This window comes from Carlito syrichta, unplaced genomic scaffold, assembly GCF_000164805.1.
Source record: "Carlito syrichta isolate Samal-C Ts95f unplaced genomic scaffold, Tarsius_syrichta-2.0.1 Scaffold302938, whole genome shotgun sequence".
Classification (NCBI taxonomy): domain Eukaryota; kingdom Metazoa; phylum Chordata; class Mammalia; order Primates; family Tarsiidae; genus Carlito; species Carlito syrichta.
The window spans coordinates 439,624-453,977 of record NW_007247034.1 but is presented as its reverse complement, the minus strand read 5'-3'; the positions used below and the strand labels follow the sequence as shown (position 1 = coordinate 453,977).

General features: G+C 41.0%; 1 protein-coding gene across 1 annotated transcript in view; it reads right to left on the bottom strand.

Moving 5' to 3' along the window:
- Positions 1–14,354, bottom strand: part of LOC103259643 (histone-lysine N-methyltransferase SMYD3-like) — a 250,483-nt gene that overhangs the window by 51,487 nt on the left and 184,642 nt on the right. The gene's annotated exons all lie outside the window — the stretch shown is intronic.

Here is a 14,354-nt window from a genome sequence, read left to right as displayed (position 1 = left end):
CACAATTACACATACCCCCACCACCTGTGCTTCCATGATGTTTCAAAGTATCATTTCAAAAGGAAAAAGGGAAGATGGTAACAAAATCAAGTAAGTCTCCAACAAAAATGGAAATGAGCAGGTCTTGATGAGAATTCAAAAGAATACAAGTTGAGCTTCAAACACTTTCACTTTATCAGGGAACCAAAGTGACTCAGGAAGGAACAGGCCTCCTGAGAGCTGGTATAAGATGGGGAGTGTGTGGAAGGGGATGAAGGTGACCACTTTTCCCCTTTTCTAATCTTGCTGAGGTTCTTGATGTTTGTCTCTCATGCATTTGTGTGTGTGTGTGTGTGTGTGTGTGTGTGTGTGTGTACTGAGGCTACAGTATTTCTTGGAGATGCTATCCTACCCCAGTACAGGATTTTTTATAAGGAAAGAAATTAAGCTGTGATTTTAAAGAGTCAGGCTGGGGTCAAAAGGCTTTTCGTGAGGCTCTATATTGCCTCTGGCTCCTGTTGCTCATTACTATCAAATACATCACAAGTGTGGACTTTGTTATTAGTTATCATTTGGTAAATCGACTACATTTTCATCTGTCAGGCACATAAGAGTAGAAAAACACTGTGCAGAACCATCTGCCACTTTTCTTTTCTCCAATTGTGTATCCATTTCCTTTCTTCAATTGTCTGCATCAAAACTGCACTGACACAGTGCTGTATTAAGCTTCTGAGGAATTTTTTTCTCCCTCCAGAATCAACAGCTCCCACCTCAGCCAGGTGAGTCACAGACTATAGAGGAAGCAGCACAGGTCCTTTCTTCCTGAGCCCAGCGGGTTCACAAGAAGGAAGTAACAGAGTTCTCCTAACTTTGTGAACCAATACATAGAAGAGCCCCTTCTCAGGGTGCTTGCTGTTGATGTGTTAAGGGTGGCAACTAGTGCCACCAACACAAAATACTCAGGTTAGAGAGAAAGAGGGGAGCAACATCAGGAAGCCATTCTTCAGATTACCAGGTAAACACTGCAAACTCACAGTTGTTAGGAAGCAAGACACAGAAAACATTCTAGCACAGGCAAAACTGTTCCTGACTAGAACAAGGGGAGTTGATGAAAAGTGGATGCAGGTGAGACCAGGGCAGAGGCTGTTCCAGGGCCACACTGCTCAGGGATAATTCCTCAGTGAGAAGGAACTGTGGACTGGTGGTAAAAGAACCTCTATATCCTCTACAACTTATCACTTGTAAACATTTGGAGTAAACTGCATTGAGTCTTCATTATAGAGGAGGAGCTTGCTCGCATTCTGATTTTCACAAAGCCCCAAGATAAAGAGATTCTCTAGGTAACTAAAATGGGAGTACCCAACTTAACACTGCAGACAAAATTTTGGTCCCAGAGGAGACAAACCTAGGTAAGCAACCCTCTTTGGGCACTATGCATTTCACCACCAGAAACTAACTTAACCAAATCTTCCTCCTGCTGCCTGGGCAGGTGACCTTGCCTCTCTTGATAAGGCGTGGGGAGTTTATCCCAGACTTCGAGTAAGAGCAGCTCTTTGATGCAAACACCACCTCCTGTGCTGGGTACCAAGTTGAGGCCTCTGCGCCAACAGGCTGGGAAAGGCTGTCCTGTAACACCGAACTGAGTCTACAACTCCTTCTGGAGGTCCTCAAGTGTGAGGTATGCTCACTGTATGGCAACCTGGGAAGTAACAACTCATGACTGCAGTGCCCTGAGGTAGGACATCCATTTCAGAGTCTCCTCCAAGTCCTCCTTATTCCTTTTCTAGAAACCTAAGGGTCCTTGTGCAGATGGCATTAGTACTGGCAAGACTGTAATCTGTGAGCAGTCAGAAAGCCAGTCTATAGTACTATCTACCCTGTTATTCACCAAAAGCTTCTGTCTCTACTGAGGCCATTCCTTGGAAGGCTGGGCCAGCGGAGGGAGAAGGCCCAACTCAAGAACTGATGATCCCTTTGAACTGAGCTATGGACCTGAGCAAGTTTCAGGTTTGAGGAGCTTGGAAATGGGAAAGGCTATTATAGTCTACATGTCTAGACTGTGTAAGCTTTGGGACCAGCATCAAAATGCTGTAATTTGAATGAGAGAACTGAGCTGGAAACTGTGGGGAAGGGACCAGTTTTCAAAGGATCTCTCAATGACAAAATGAAATATGATGGCAGACTGATGCTGCAAAGAGATGAGGCAGCCAAGACCATGTGTTCTAAAAGACTGAGGCAATGCAACTGCCACATTGAGGTCGACTGAACAAAAAATAACTGGGGAAGTAGCTACTGAGGTTGAGATATTCTGGCCTGAATCCCTAGTGCTTGGTACCCTTCTGGTATTATTTTCTCACCTCTCTTCAGACTTACTGGTGCATCTTCCAATTCAGCAGGGCCTCTTGCCTCTGAAAGGAAAACTAGTCCCTCTTGGAATTTAAAAGTGTGAAGGCTGCATTTCAGCTGTCACATTCTGGCATATCACTGATGCATATTCCTATGGTCTTTCCAATTTCCCGGTGTGATGCAAATGAACACTGTGCGGCAGGTAAACAGAGCGCTAAAGTGCAAAGTACAACTCTTATTTATAGATCAAACACCTGCCATCAATTTAAACAGTAGTTATCTAACTTGAAAGTTTAGCAAGATACTGAATGTCCCCTTGAAGCAAGTAATTTTGAAACAGCAGTTCTTGTATACAGATGTGTTTAAAGCCTACTTCAGAATGCTGTAATTATCATCAAAAAGACAGATTCCATTAAATATCTGTTATGCTTTTAGTATCTGTACTCCCAGACAGATTTGAAATGTTGAAAGTCTTGGGTTTCTTAGCACTATACTTTTAACATTATTTCTTTAAAGAACTTGGGCTTAGGATCTGCAGAATTTGGAAAAACATCTGATCAGAAGTTTTTAGAACTGTTAATGATACAATGGGCCTGTTCCTGTCATTTTGCCTTTTCAACCACAGTTCTATTTCCAGCCTCTCTCTCTAACAGACACATAACAAACTTCATATTTGGAGAAAGCTATCTTTCTTTCTTTTTTTTTCATTTAATTTTTTTTTATTTTAAAGATGTGGGGTACAGTTCAGGGTTAGGTACACAAATGTTCATTATGCAAGTACCCTTGCTGATGAGGTGTGTCCCCACCACTTCCCCAGGCAGATTCCCACTACTGCCAATCCCACTTCCCCGCTCCCCTCCCAGTTATTTCCCGCTACTGCCAATCCTTTTCTTATAGTATTAGTCAATAATTGTTCAAGGTCTGCTTATGAGTGAGAACATGTGATACTCAGTTCTTTGTTTCTGTGATAGATCACTCAGTATTCTAGACTCTAAGTCCATTCAGGTTGCTGTGAAGTTCATGATTTTGTTTTTCTTGGGCTGTGTAACATTCCATCATGTATATGTACCACATTTTAAAAATCCAGTCCTCTTCTGATGGGCAGCACTGTTGGTTCCATGTTCTTTCTATTGTGAACAATGCCGTGATAAACATATGCGTGCAGGTATCTTTGTTATAGAGTGATTTGAGTTCTTCCGGTTATATTCCCAGTAGGGGAATTACAGGGTTAAAAGGTCGATTTTTAGATCTTTTAAGGAGTCGCCACACTGTTTTCCACAGAGGTTGTATTAGTTTACACTCCCACTAACAGTGTAGAAGTGTTCCTTTTCACCACACCCTCTCCAGCATTTGTTGTTTTTTTGAGTTATTGACGATGGCCATCCTGACTAGAGTTAGGTGGTATCTCAGTATAGTTTTAATTTGCATTTCTTTGATGATTAGTGAGGCTGAGCATTTTTTGTATCTGTTGGCTGTTTGAGAACTGTATCTGTCTTCTTTTGAGAACTGTCTATTCATACCTTTTGCCTATTTTGTAATGGGGCTGTTTTTTTTCTTTTCAGCATGTTTGAGTTCCTTGTAGATCCTAGATGTTTAGGCCTTTGTCAGACAAACAGTTGGCAAATAATTTTTCCCGGTCTGTGAACTGTCTTCCTGCTCTCTTGATGGTTTCTTTGGCTTTGCAGAAGCTTGTCAGTTTGATGAGGTCCCACTTGTCTATCTTATCTCTTATGGCATGGGCACTTGGGGTTTTGATTAGGAATTGGTTGCCAGTTCCAATTTCCATTAGGGTGCCTCCTTCATCTTCTAAGGTTCTTATAGTTTGAGGTCTTTGATCCATTTAGAGTTGATTTTTGTGTATGGTGATAGGTAGGAATCTTGTTTTAATCTTCTGCATGTGATCATCCTGTTTTCCCAGCATCATTTACTGAATAGGTTCTTCTCTGCAGTTATTGGTGGTGGAGGCTTTGTCGAAGATGAGTTGGTTGAGAAATTGAGGTTTTGCTTCTGGAATCTCTGTTCTGTTTCATTGGTCTATATGCCTGTTCTTGTACCAATAGCAGGCTGTTTTGATTAATGTAGCTTTATAAAAGAGTTTAAAGTCTGGGAGTGTGATACCTCCTGCTTTATTTTTTTGCTGAGGATTGTTTTGGCGATTCGTGGTCATTTGTGTTTCCATAGAAAGCTATCTTGCTACACACAATCAGTGAAGAGTGAACACATCTCTAACTACAAGTACTAATAACCACTATTTCCTAAATATTAACAATTAGGTGACAAGCTATACAGGCACCCTATGGCTATTATTCCATTAATATTTTTATGAATCCTTGAAGAAAGATTCTCTTCATTTAACAAATGATGAAAACTGAGGTTTTGAGAGGTTAAGTACACACCCAAGATCACCCCACTTGTAAATGAAACAACTGAGATTTGAACAAGGTTTTGCAGTGATTCCAAAGCCCCTTCTTCTTACTTCATTGTGCTAGCCCCAAAAATGCTCCTCCTTCTTTGCTTAGGTTGTTTCAAGATATATCTTCTATTTTTAGGAATGTGGAAAGTCATTCTGAAAGTAGGTAATGATTATTTTCAGTGGCTGTTGATTGACCTGATCTCTGGGGCACGAATTAGCAGCACATCAGTATGTTACCTACATGGGCACTTTTCTTCTCACCCAGAAAATCATAAGAATGGATTAAGGACTTTTAAGACAGTTTCTTTTAATTCTAAAATTCAGTGAGTCTCTGGAGTCTATGAATTGCCTCACTCTGCAATGATGAGGATAGGCTTGTGCTCAAAAGGGCTTGTACTATTTGAGTTTGCTGCATAGGCCAGCCCTCCTCATGTAGGAACTGCCCCCCAGAGTTTGTAAAGCCTTCCTCTACCACCAGCACATCAACTGCTGTCTGATGAATGGAAAAGGGAATGCATGAATACCGTCAGGGATACACTCCACTGTGCTCTGTGATAGGGGGTGCTGACCCATCACTGTCCTCTCAGTTTCCTCCACTGTGACCAAGATTACAACTGCTGTCAAGTCAACCTAAGAGAGGGAGGGGCATTTTCTGTGAAATCACCTGGGGGCAGGTCTAGGAAACCATCCCCTTGTTGGAGTAAACTGACAGAGACATGCCCAGGCCTTTGCTGAATGAGAAACTCATTCAGTAGCAAGAATAAAGAAGAAAGGGGATACTCTCCCAAAGGGGTAGTGTGAGAGAAAAACACTTTATCATTTATCAGGATATAATAATAAGCACCTCTTTTTCTTCTTTGGCAAAATCAAAGCTACTATGAGCCCGGGCGGAGTGGCTCATGCCTATAATCCCAGTGCTTTGGGAGGCTGAGGGGGAAGGATCACCTGAGCCTAGGAGTTTGAGGCTGTGGTAAGCCTTGATTGTGCCCCTGCACTCTGGCCTGGGTGACAGAATGAGACCCTGACTCAAAAATAAAACAACAACAAAAAACTACTGCGATCAAATTTCATCTGGGCAAGGCAGAGAGTTTGATTTGAGCAAGGACTAGAGAGGCAGCTGAGACAAGGAGGAGAGGAATGTGCAGAGAGGAGTCATAAGACGGCTTCTTCTGATTGAAAATGTTTCCACAAATAAAATTGACGAGGGTCAACACATAACAGGGGCAAACCTCCCTTCCCTAGGTGCAAACTTAGCAGCTGGGCTCAAGATAAGAGTTAAATAAATCCAGCCCCCTGAGTGAGTGAGGTTGTCTATGCAGAAGAATCAAACCAGGCAAGAAATAGAGCTATTTTCTAGCCAAAGGGTATTGGGGAGAAGTACATGAATAGTAATTATCTAAAAGGAGATAACCTGCGAGAAGTTGGAAGAGCAAGCCCTGTCAAACTAATCTACTTGACCTTTATAGCAAGGCTAAAGACTAGTTTGCTGTGATTTCACAAAGCTCCATAGAAGGACTCCAATAAGACCAGGAGGCTGGGAAAGGTTCTGGAAACCACAAAGAACCAGGACTGGTGGAGGAACTGCCCTCATGAGAAAGTCAAAATTTAGAGTTTAGGTGGCATCAGAATATTAAGCACCTAAATCACTCTTCCATTTGGGTTAATTCATGGAGACTTATCTATGCATAGGTAATCACTGGCATGAAATAAGTTGCTTTTAGGTGATTATGGATTTCTTCATTGTTTCACCTTTTTTGTTCATTAAAAAAATATATATACAGCATAACTTTTACCATTAGAAAAAAAGAAAAATAAGCAAAAGGTCAATTGTTCCCTCACACATCATGAGAGCTAGAAAAGCAAACCTAAGTCAAAGTTAGTGCCCTTCCTGTTTAGCCAGGGAGTGAAACATAACTATTAAATGAACTATTAAATATGGTTTGAGCTGCAGTTCTAAGGAAAAGGATTTGCATTTCTGGGATTCTCCTGCTTTGAATGTAAACAATTTAATAATGTTAGTTTATAGCTGCATCCAATTATCCAAATCACTGTCTTCATATGAATACCATAAAATTAAGTTGGAAAAATACATGAGGCAGCAGGAGTATCAGGACAGACACAGTTCAACTTTTCAGAAGAAGATTCCTTCCTCCCTGGTCTTCTCATTTAACGGGGTCAAAAAGAGAATGCTATAGTAACACCACATACTTGTTTTACTGTTTTGACCTTCTGGTACTGAATACACACTGCCCCAGCGTCCTGTGAAATGGATGCTGCTGCAGATTTTTATTTAAACAGCATTTTGATCTCCCATGCTGCGTGAATGGCATTGCTGCTCTTTCTAAAGATTTGAGTTCATTTAAGCTTTGTGAGTACTGCTAAGGGCTCTGATGAGGCTTTAGAACACCACTCTTTGGTAAGGACAAAGGCAATTTTTTTTAGCACTTTACAGTTTATAAAGATTTTCCTCAGCTGCTTTCTCACTGCATCAATCCCTATGAGACAGAAATTAGAATCCCTGTTCTTTCAAACTCAGAAATTATGTGCCCTAAAAGTGTCACACAGCTTGCTGACAAGCAGCAGAGATCAGGTCTTGGACCTCAGTCTTGTGATATACCAGCACCTGTGATCTTCCAATTCATCAGAGCTTCCTCCAACTGTCTATTGTGGCTGCCTTGCAACATTTACTTTCTCTGGGTGAGCAGGTAAGCTGCAGCACACCACTCCTTTAAAGGAGCAGCACATCTCTGTGAGAGATGACAGGCCATAGTACCTCAAGGATATTTTGGTCAAAGCCTTTGGGCATGAGGAAGAAGACAGTGTGTTCAGTGAAGCTTATAGAGAATAACATGACACATAAAGAACTTCCTTCTTATAGTCAGCCTCTTCTAAATATCCCAAAATATCAATAATCTTCTCCAAAAGGATAATAATTGAGCATCTATTCCAGAGAAAATCAAGTCCATTTCAGTCCAGACAGTCCAAACTCTTGGGAGGGCACAGCACCCTCACTCTATCAAGACAGATCAAGGAAGAGGGCTTTCACTACTATTTGCGGCGATCAATCTCAGCTCTAGAATAGGATTCTTAGACTCACCAGACACATTTCAGAATAGGAAGACTGAAACAATGCAACACTCAACTAAGCAACTGCAAAAGTCAGACAGAACCCAAGTGAGAGCGACATCTACTATGAGAGGTGCTCTTCATCTATGTTAAAAAAAAAAAAAAAAAGCAATAGCCAGAATGTCACTGGCTGCTGCCTCAGTCCCAGAAACAGTCTTGATGTGGTATTTTTTGCATGATGCTCACTTGCCAATAAGGATGAGGACTCACCAATCATTCTTTGTAGCTATCTCACTGACCTCCCATCCACCATCTCTCCAGTGTGGCTGTTTCAATTGGTTCATGTGGCACTTGGCTCTCCATAGCGCCTCTTAAATCTTAATCAAAAGACATTTTTACACATGGGTATAAGCCTGTTTTAATATCTTCCTACAAAAACTCTCTTCAAATCTGTATCAGCATAGGGCTGTGTCCAAGAGAGTGCCTAATAAATAGAATAGGATAATGATAAGACATGTTCCCTACTGCTGTTCCTCAGTCCAGAATGGGTGAGGCAAAGCACTCAGGCACTGTGCTAGCAAAGGGGTTTTCAGTCTCCATCTCCCAAATTATTACATTCTTTGTCAGCCATCCCACAGGCAAAAGAGCCCTGAGGAGGGAAAGCTTGATTCTTTGGTGTGAAATATCAAGTGATAAGAGCCACTGGCTTCAGGGGAATAGAGCCAGACAAAAAAGTACAAAAGGGAACACAACCAAAGGAACAGCATTTAGAGAGCCTGATTCATAACTTATTTCTCTCCTATCTTTTGCAGGACAATTTCTTTTTTTAAATTTAATTTTCTATTTTAAAGATGTGGGGTACAATTCAGGGCTAGGTAGACAAATGTTATTGTCTACGGCCATACCACCCTGGACGTGCCCAATCTTTTCTGCAGGACAATTTCAAGATCCATTTCTCTTTCTCTCTCCCTCCCTCTCTGCCCTTCCCCTAAGCTTTCTTGCTTTCTCAGTCTCTGTCTTGCTCTCTCTCTCTCTCCACATTTGTGCCTGGAAAAGCACACCTTAGAAAGGCAATGAAGTAAGAGAAAAGAAGAGCACATATCCTTTAAAACCTAAACATCTAAAGTTGGTGCTGCACATTACTGCAGTTTCCTGGCCAACTGCTTTGTTCAGGCCAAACTCCCATTCATGTCAACAGTCTCAGTAGGATTTATCAAATTCAGCCATATGGACAATATTCATAGATATTCATTCAAGAAGCTCTCACTGTTCCAACTTCCACCTTGTTGACTGTCTCTCATCTGTTTTTTTCCCAAGTCATTCACTTCAGTTGTTGGGCAACATTTCAGGGAAGCCTTTAAGACAGAGATTTCTGCTTTCTTATCTGCAGATAAGAGGACAGGCAAAACAGTGAAATTGCCAAATGAGGAAAGAAAAATGAAAGAAGCACTCTGGTTCAGTACCAAACTTGCTCCAGGATAAAACTGCACTGTACCAAAACTGTGGCAGGGCACCAGGTACTGTGGTGGTGGGCAAGGTTCCCAGATTTGGCTTCCCACAGCTGACTAGGCAAGGAGAGCAATGTGCTACCAGAAAAGAATAGCGGGCAGGGCATGGCATGGCCAGAATGATGGCAGACATCGGCTACTGACATTTATGGATCCAAAGGCTCAGGGCTAAATTTTTGTTATATATCAGCTTCCTCTCCTACTCATGACTACAGGAGTTTTACCTTCTTTTCCTTTTAATCAAAGCCAACTTGGAGTAGTGTCTGAAGGCTTTAGGGCCATGTCATCCAGCAGTGCTCCCTGAAGTAGCTGAAGACAGACGGTGGTGCCTTGCACAAGCTTGTTATGAAAGTGTTCCCTTGAGGTTACCTCTACACTTTGCACAGCTGGCAGATGACCAAAAAAGAAGTCACCATTTAGGCAAGTGACATGAAAGCTGAGCATCTCTTCCCTAATGAGCACCCAATAAAGGCTGGTTGTATACATGAATTAATAGATGAATGACAAACAAAAGCATTACCTTAGTAATCTTTGAAAAGGAAGACCTAGCAAGAGTTCAGCAGGGATCTAGATGTGCCACCCTCAGAAAGGACTCCCATAAAAGCCACCCAGACATGTGAGACTCTAGCCTTGCTTTCAGACAGACATTAAAGGAAGAAATTCTACCACCTCTCCCAGTAACCTCTGCTGGCATCTCTTAGTCATCACCCTTGGGAAGTTTTCCATTTCCCTACTTTTTCCTACACTTGGAAACCTGCAGCAGCTCCTAAAAAGTTTTACCAGAAGGCTTTATGCCTTCAACCTGTCATAGAAGTCCTTCTTCAGTTGTTTCTGACTCTCAGATCTAGAAGGAGATTATACTACTGGGAAGTTACTGGGATGAGATTTATAAGCAACCCCTCTGTCTGGCCTGCTTCCCTGTCTTCAGACCAGAAAGGGCTAACAAGGCAGGCTGAATCATACGTGACCATCTCTGAACATCGTATCTCTACCTCTATCCACTTTTCTTCATGCCTTTGTGGGCTTTGATGTAGACATGTCTTTCCCCCATTTCTTCTATGAAAGCCCCTTGGAGAGAGGAACTGATGGGAAAAGCAAGCAGTAGCACTTTCTGCACAGGCTGAGCATGAGCCCATGGGTCTAACACATTTTCATTTAATTTCTATGACACTCTATGAGACAGACATTAATTAGTCCTCTTTTATGTCTACAGAAATCTAAAGTTTAAAAGAATTAAGTAACTTGCCCAAAGTCTCTGCCTCAGCAGCATCCCTGGGTCTAAAATTGAGGTAACTTTGCAAAAACTCCATGTTATTTACTCCTAAACTACTCTCCCTGAAGGCAGGGACCTCCTCTGCTGTAGTCATCTTTGTATCTCTGCTGCTACATCTAGCACAGTGCTTTACATATTATACTTACTTAAGCATTCATTAAATAAAAATGGAAGACTATACATCATATATTTGCTCCACTAAGTTTTTTTAAGTGTACAGTTGGGTAGTATTAAGTATATTCACATTGCTGTGCAATAGATCTCCAGAACTTTTTCATCTTGCAAAACTGAAACTCTGTACACATTGAACAAGTCCGTTTCCCCTCCCCCCAGCTCCTGGCAACCACAATTTTACTTTATTTCTATAAGTCTGCCTACTTTAGATACCTCATATAATTGGAATCATACAATGATTGTCTTTTTGAACTGACTGACTTCACTTAGCACAGTGTCCTCTGGCTTCATCCATGTTGTAGCATGTGACAGGATTTCCTTGCTTCTTAGGGCTGAACGTATCCTACGGTATGTCCCCATCAGGTTTTTAAAATGTCTTATTTCATCAGGTTGCTTCCTTAGAACTCCCTCCTTTCATTCAGCTTCACTCACAGCAGAGTTTTAATAATACGACAACCATCACTGCCACGTGCTGAGCATTCACACTGTGTTAACTGATCCTCTCACACAGTTTTCACAGCAACTCTTCAAAGTCATGAGAAAACTGAGGTCCAGGGAGATTAAACTACATGCTCAAGCCACACCGCTTCAAAGCGTAGCAATCTGGACCTTTGATGCTTCCCTCAGCCCCTCTAGTCTATAGCCTGTTGCCTGTCATTTATCTTTACTATCTCCTAGTGAGTCCCTAGAGATGACCGAGACAACAGAGAAGGACACTGAGGCCCAGACACATGAGGCAGCATCCAAGGCTGCACTGCCCATTAGCTACGGAGCTGGACTGATGTCCTGAAACTCATGACTTCCGGCCCAGGGCTTTCTGCCCTATTCCACCTGCCTCCCACCCATGTGACTTCTTATCTAATCCAAATCCCATGTTTTCTTCAAGACCCAGTTCAAAAATCTCTTCTTCTAGATCAAACACTCCCACAGACATTTCCTGCATTTTGCGTCTCCTTTTCCCTGCATGGCTGAATTCAGCTGGACATGCACTCTCACAAGTGGCATTATGTACTACTAAATAGGATTCTCCAAGGAGAGATATGTGTTCCCCTTCCTACCTTACCACGTAATACCATTCTGGGATGTAGCAGGGCACTTGATAAAGGCTTTTTTTTATTGGATATGCCACAACATTATGCAATTTAAAAGTTGAACAGACCCTAGGGAGCATCTGTCTTAACACATTAATTTTCTAGATGAGAAACTGGGGCCCAGAGATGCGGGGTATCTTATCTGGTTACAGAGCGAATTAATGAAGAGTTGAGTCCAGAACCCAGGCTTCTGTCTCCTGATTGGTCCTCTCCCACTGCTGAGCCTCATCTAACCAGGATCCTTTATTATTTATCGGCATCAGAGTTTATTCTAAGGCCCTAAGTGGACAGCCACAAGGAAAGAAAGGTTAAATTCTACAGTCATTCAGTCATTTTAAGGAGATATGAAAGTACCACTTCTTAAAATTTCTGTAGGGGAAAAAAGATGAAAAGAAATATTGAACAGCAAGAAATGAAAAAGGAGTAGTACAAATTCCCAGTCCTTATCTAGATATTAAATAGCTGAAAAACAAGACCACCTCCTTACCCTTCTCCCTCTGCCTCCTCCCACTTCAATATTGCTTGCTCTTAAGAAGGGCCAAAGAGAATACAGTTCTCTCCTGGTAAAGTGTGAAACCTAGAAAGAGGCATTAACATTTTATGACCTCAAAATTCTTTAATAAATTAACTTTATTAAAGGATTACTGGTTCTTCAGTACTTGAAAATAAAGTGACATCTTCTCGAAAATATATATTCACCTCATTTGCAGATTTGCTTTACAGCCTTCTACATACCTCTTTCCGTGAAAAGGAAAGAATATCATACACTTCTAAAACATTTTATGTTTTACAAAATACTTGCAGACATTATTTTTAAAATGTTTATCTTTATAATAATTCTGGGGATTAAATAATGGAGGCATTACTATATAACTAATCAACCAACAAATATTTATTAAGAGCCTACTGTGTGCTGGACACTGTTCTAATTCCTAGGGATATACGATGAAACAAAGCAGGGGAAGTTCCTGCTCTTCTGGAGTTTATATTCCCATTAGTTACCTTTCATAGATGAGACAACTTGTACAGAGGTGGGGCAAAGTTAGGAAACATCATGAGAGTCATGACAGTTACCACTGTGTATACCTACTATGTGCTGGGCTCCATCTAACCGTGCACTTTACCTATACCATCTCACTCCTCAAACCAACCTTGTGAGGAAAGTGAGGAAACAGACTCAGAAGTTAAACAACTTGCTAAGGTTACTATCCTAGAAAGTGGAAACAGCAGGAATCATTCTGTCTGACTCCAAATTTTCACGTCCTTTATGTCTGATCAGCAGCTGTGCTGAATATTAGAAGATGGGCAGAACTGAGTGGCAAATAACTTGAAGAGGGAATTGGCTTCTCTTGGGAGTCAGCACTCAAAGGGACCCGGAGAATGGAGTAGATCACTAGTATGCACATTCGCTTGGCTGCTCTGATAGGAATGACAAGAGTTATGTTCTTCTGACACCTGTCCCTCAGTTGTGGGATGCAGCTGTACAGAGCAGGTGGTCCCTAACACAATCCAAAGTGACTCCCCAGAAAAAACTCCTGCCTTTTCCTCTTAAAAGATGATGTATAACAACTGAATATCCACAGGAAGTAGGATTGACCCCCTTACCTTATTCTATATATACAAATCAGGTCAAAATGGAAAAAACCTAAACATAAGAACTAAAACAACAAATCCCTTTCCTTTTTTTCTAAGAAAGCAAAGAAGAAAATTGTCATAGCCTTGTATTAAGATAATGGTTTCTTATGTATGACATCAAAAGTATAAGCAACAAAAATAAATAAACTGAACATGATTATAATACAAAAAGATTTGCTTCAAAGATAGTAAAAACATAACCCACAGAATGGGAGAAAATATTTGCAAATCATATATGTAGTAAGAAATTTGTTTTTAGAATATAGTAAGTCTCCTACATACAAACAAGTTCCATTACAAAGTTAGTCCTAAGTAAGTACTCACCCAACTAACACAATTGGCTATACAGTACCAGCTACATCACTGCTGTTTTTACACTTGCTTCTGGACATCCTGGGCTTGAAATAAAGATACTGTACTACTACACTCCATTCAGTACTATAAAGTACACAAAAGCACAACCACTTGTAGAGGATACACGCACGTGACAACGTACGCCAGACATGTGAACTAACTTACATGATCAGACATGCATACACACACTTGCATCTTTGAAAGTTCACAACTTGAAACTTATGTGAATGTAATGTAAATATAAATGTAACTTATGTAATGTAAAGTACTTACTACATACAAGGAACTACTACAACTCAGTAATGTAAAGACAAATTACCCAATTAAAATATAGGCAAAGGATCTGAATAGACATTTCTTTAAAGACATGTAAATGGTCAATAAGCACACAGATAGGTGTTTGATATTAGCCAGCAGAGAAATTCAAATTGAAACAAGATACTGCTACATACTCACTAGAATAACAAATAATAACAACTGGTGGCAAGGATGAAGAGAAATTGTAACTCTCATAT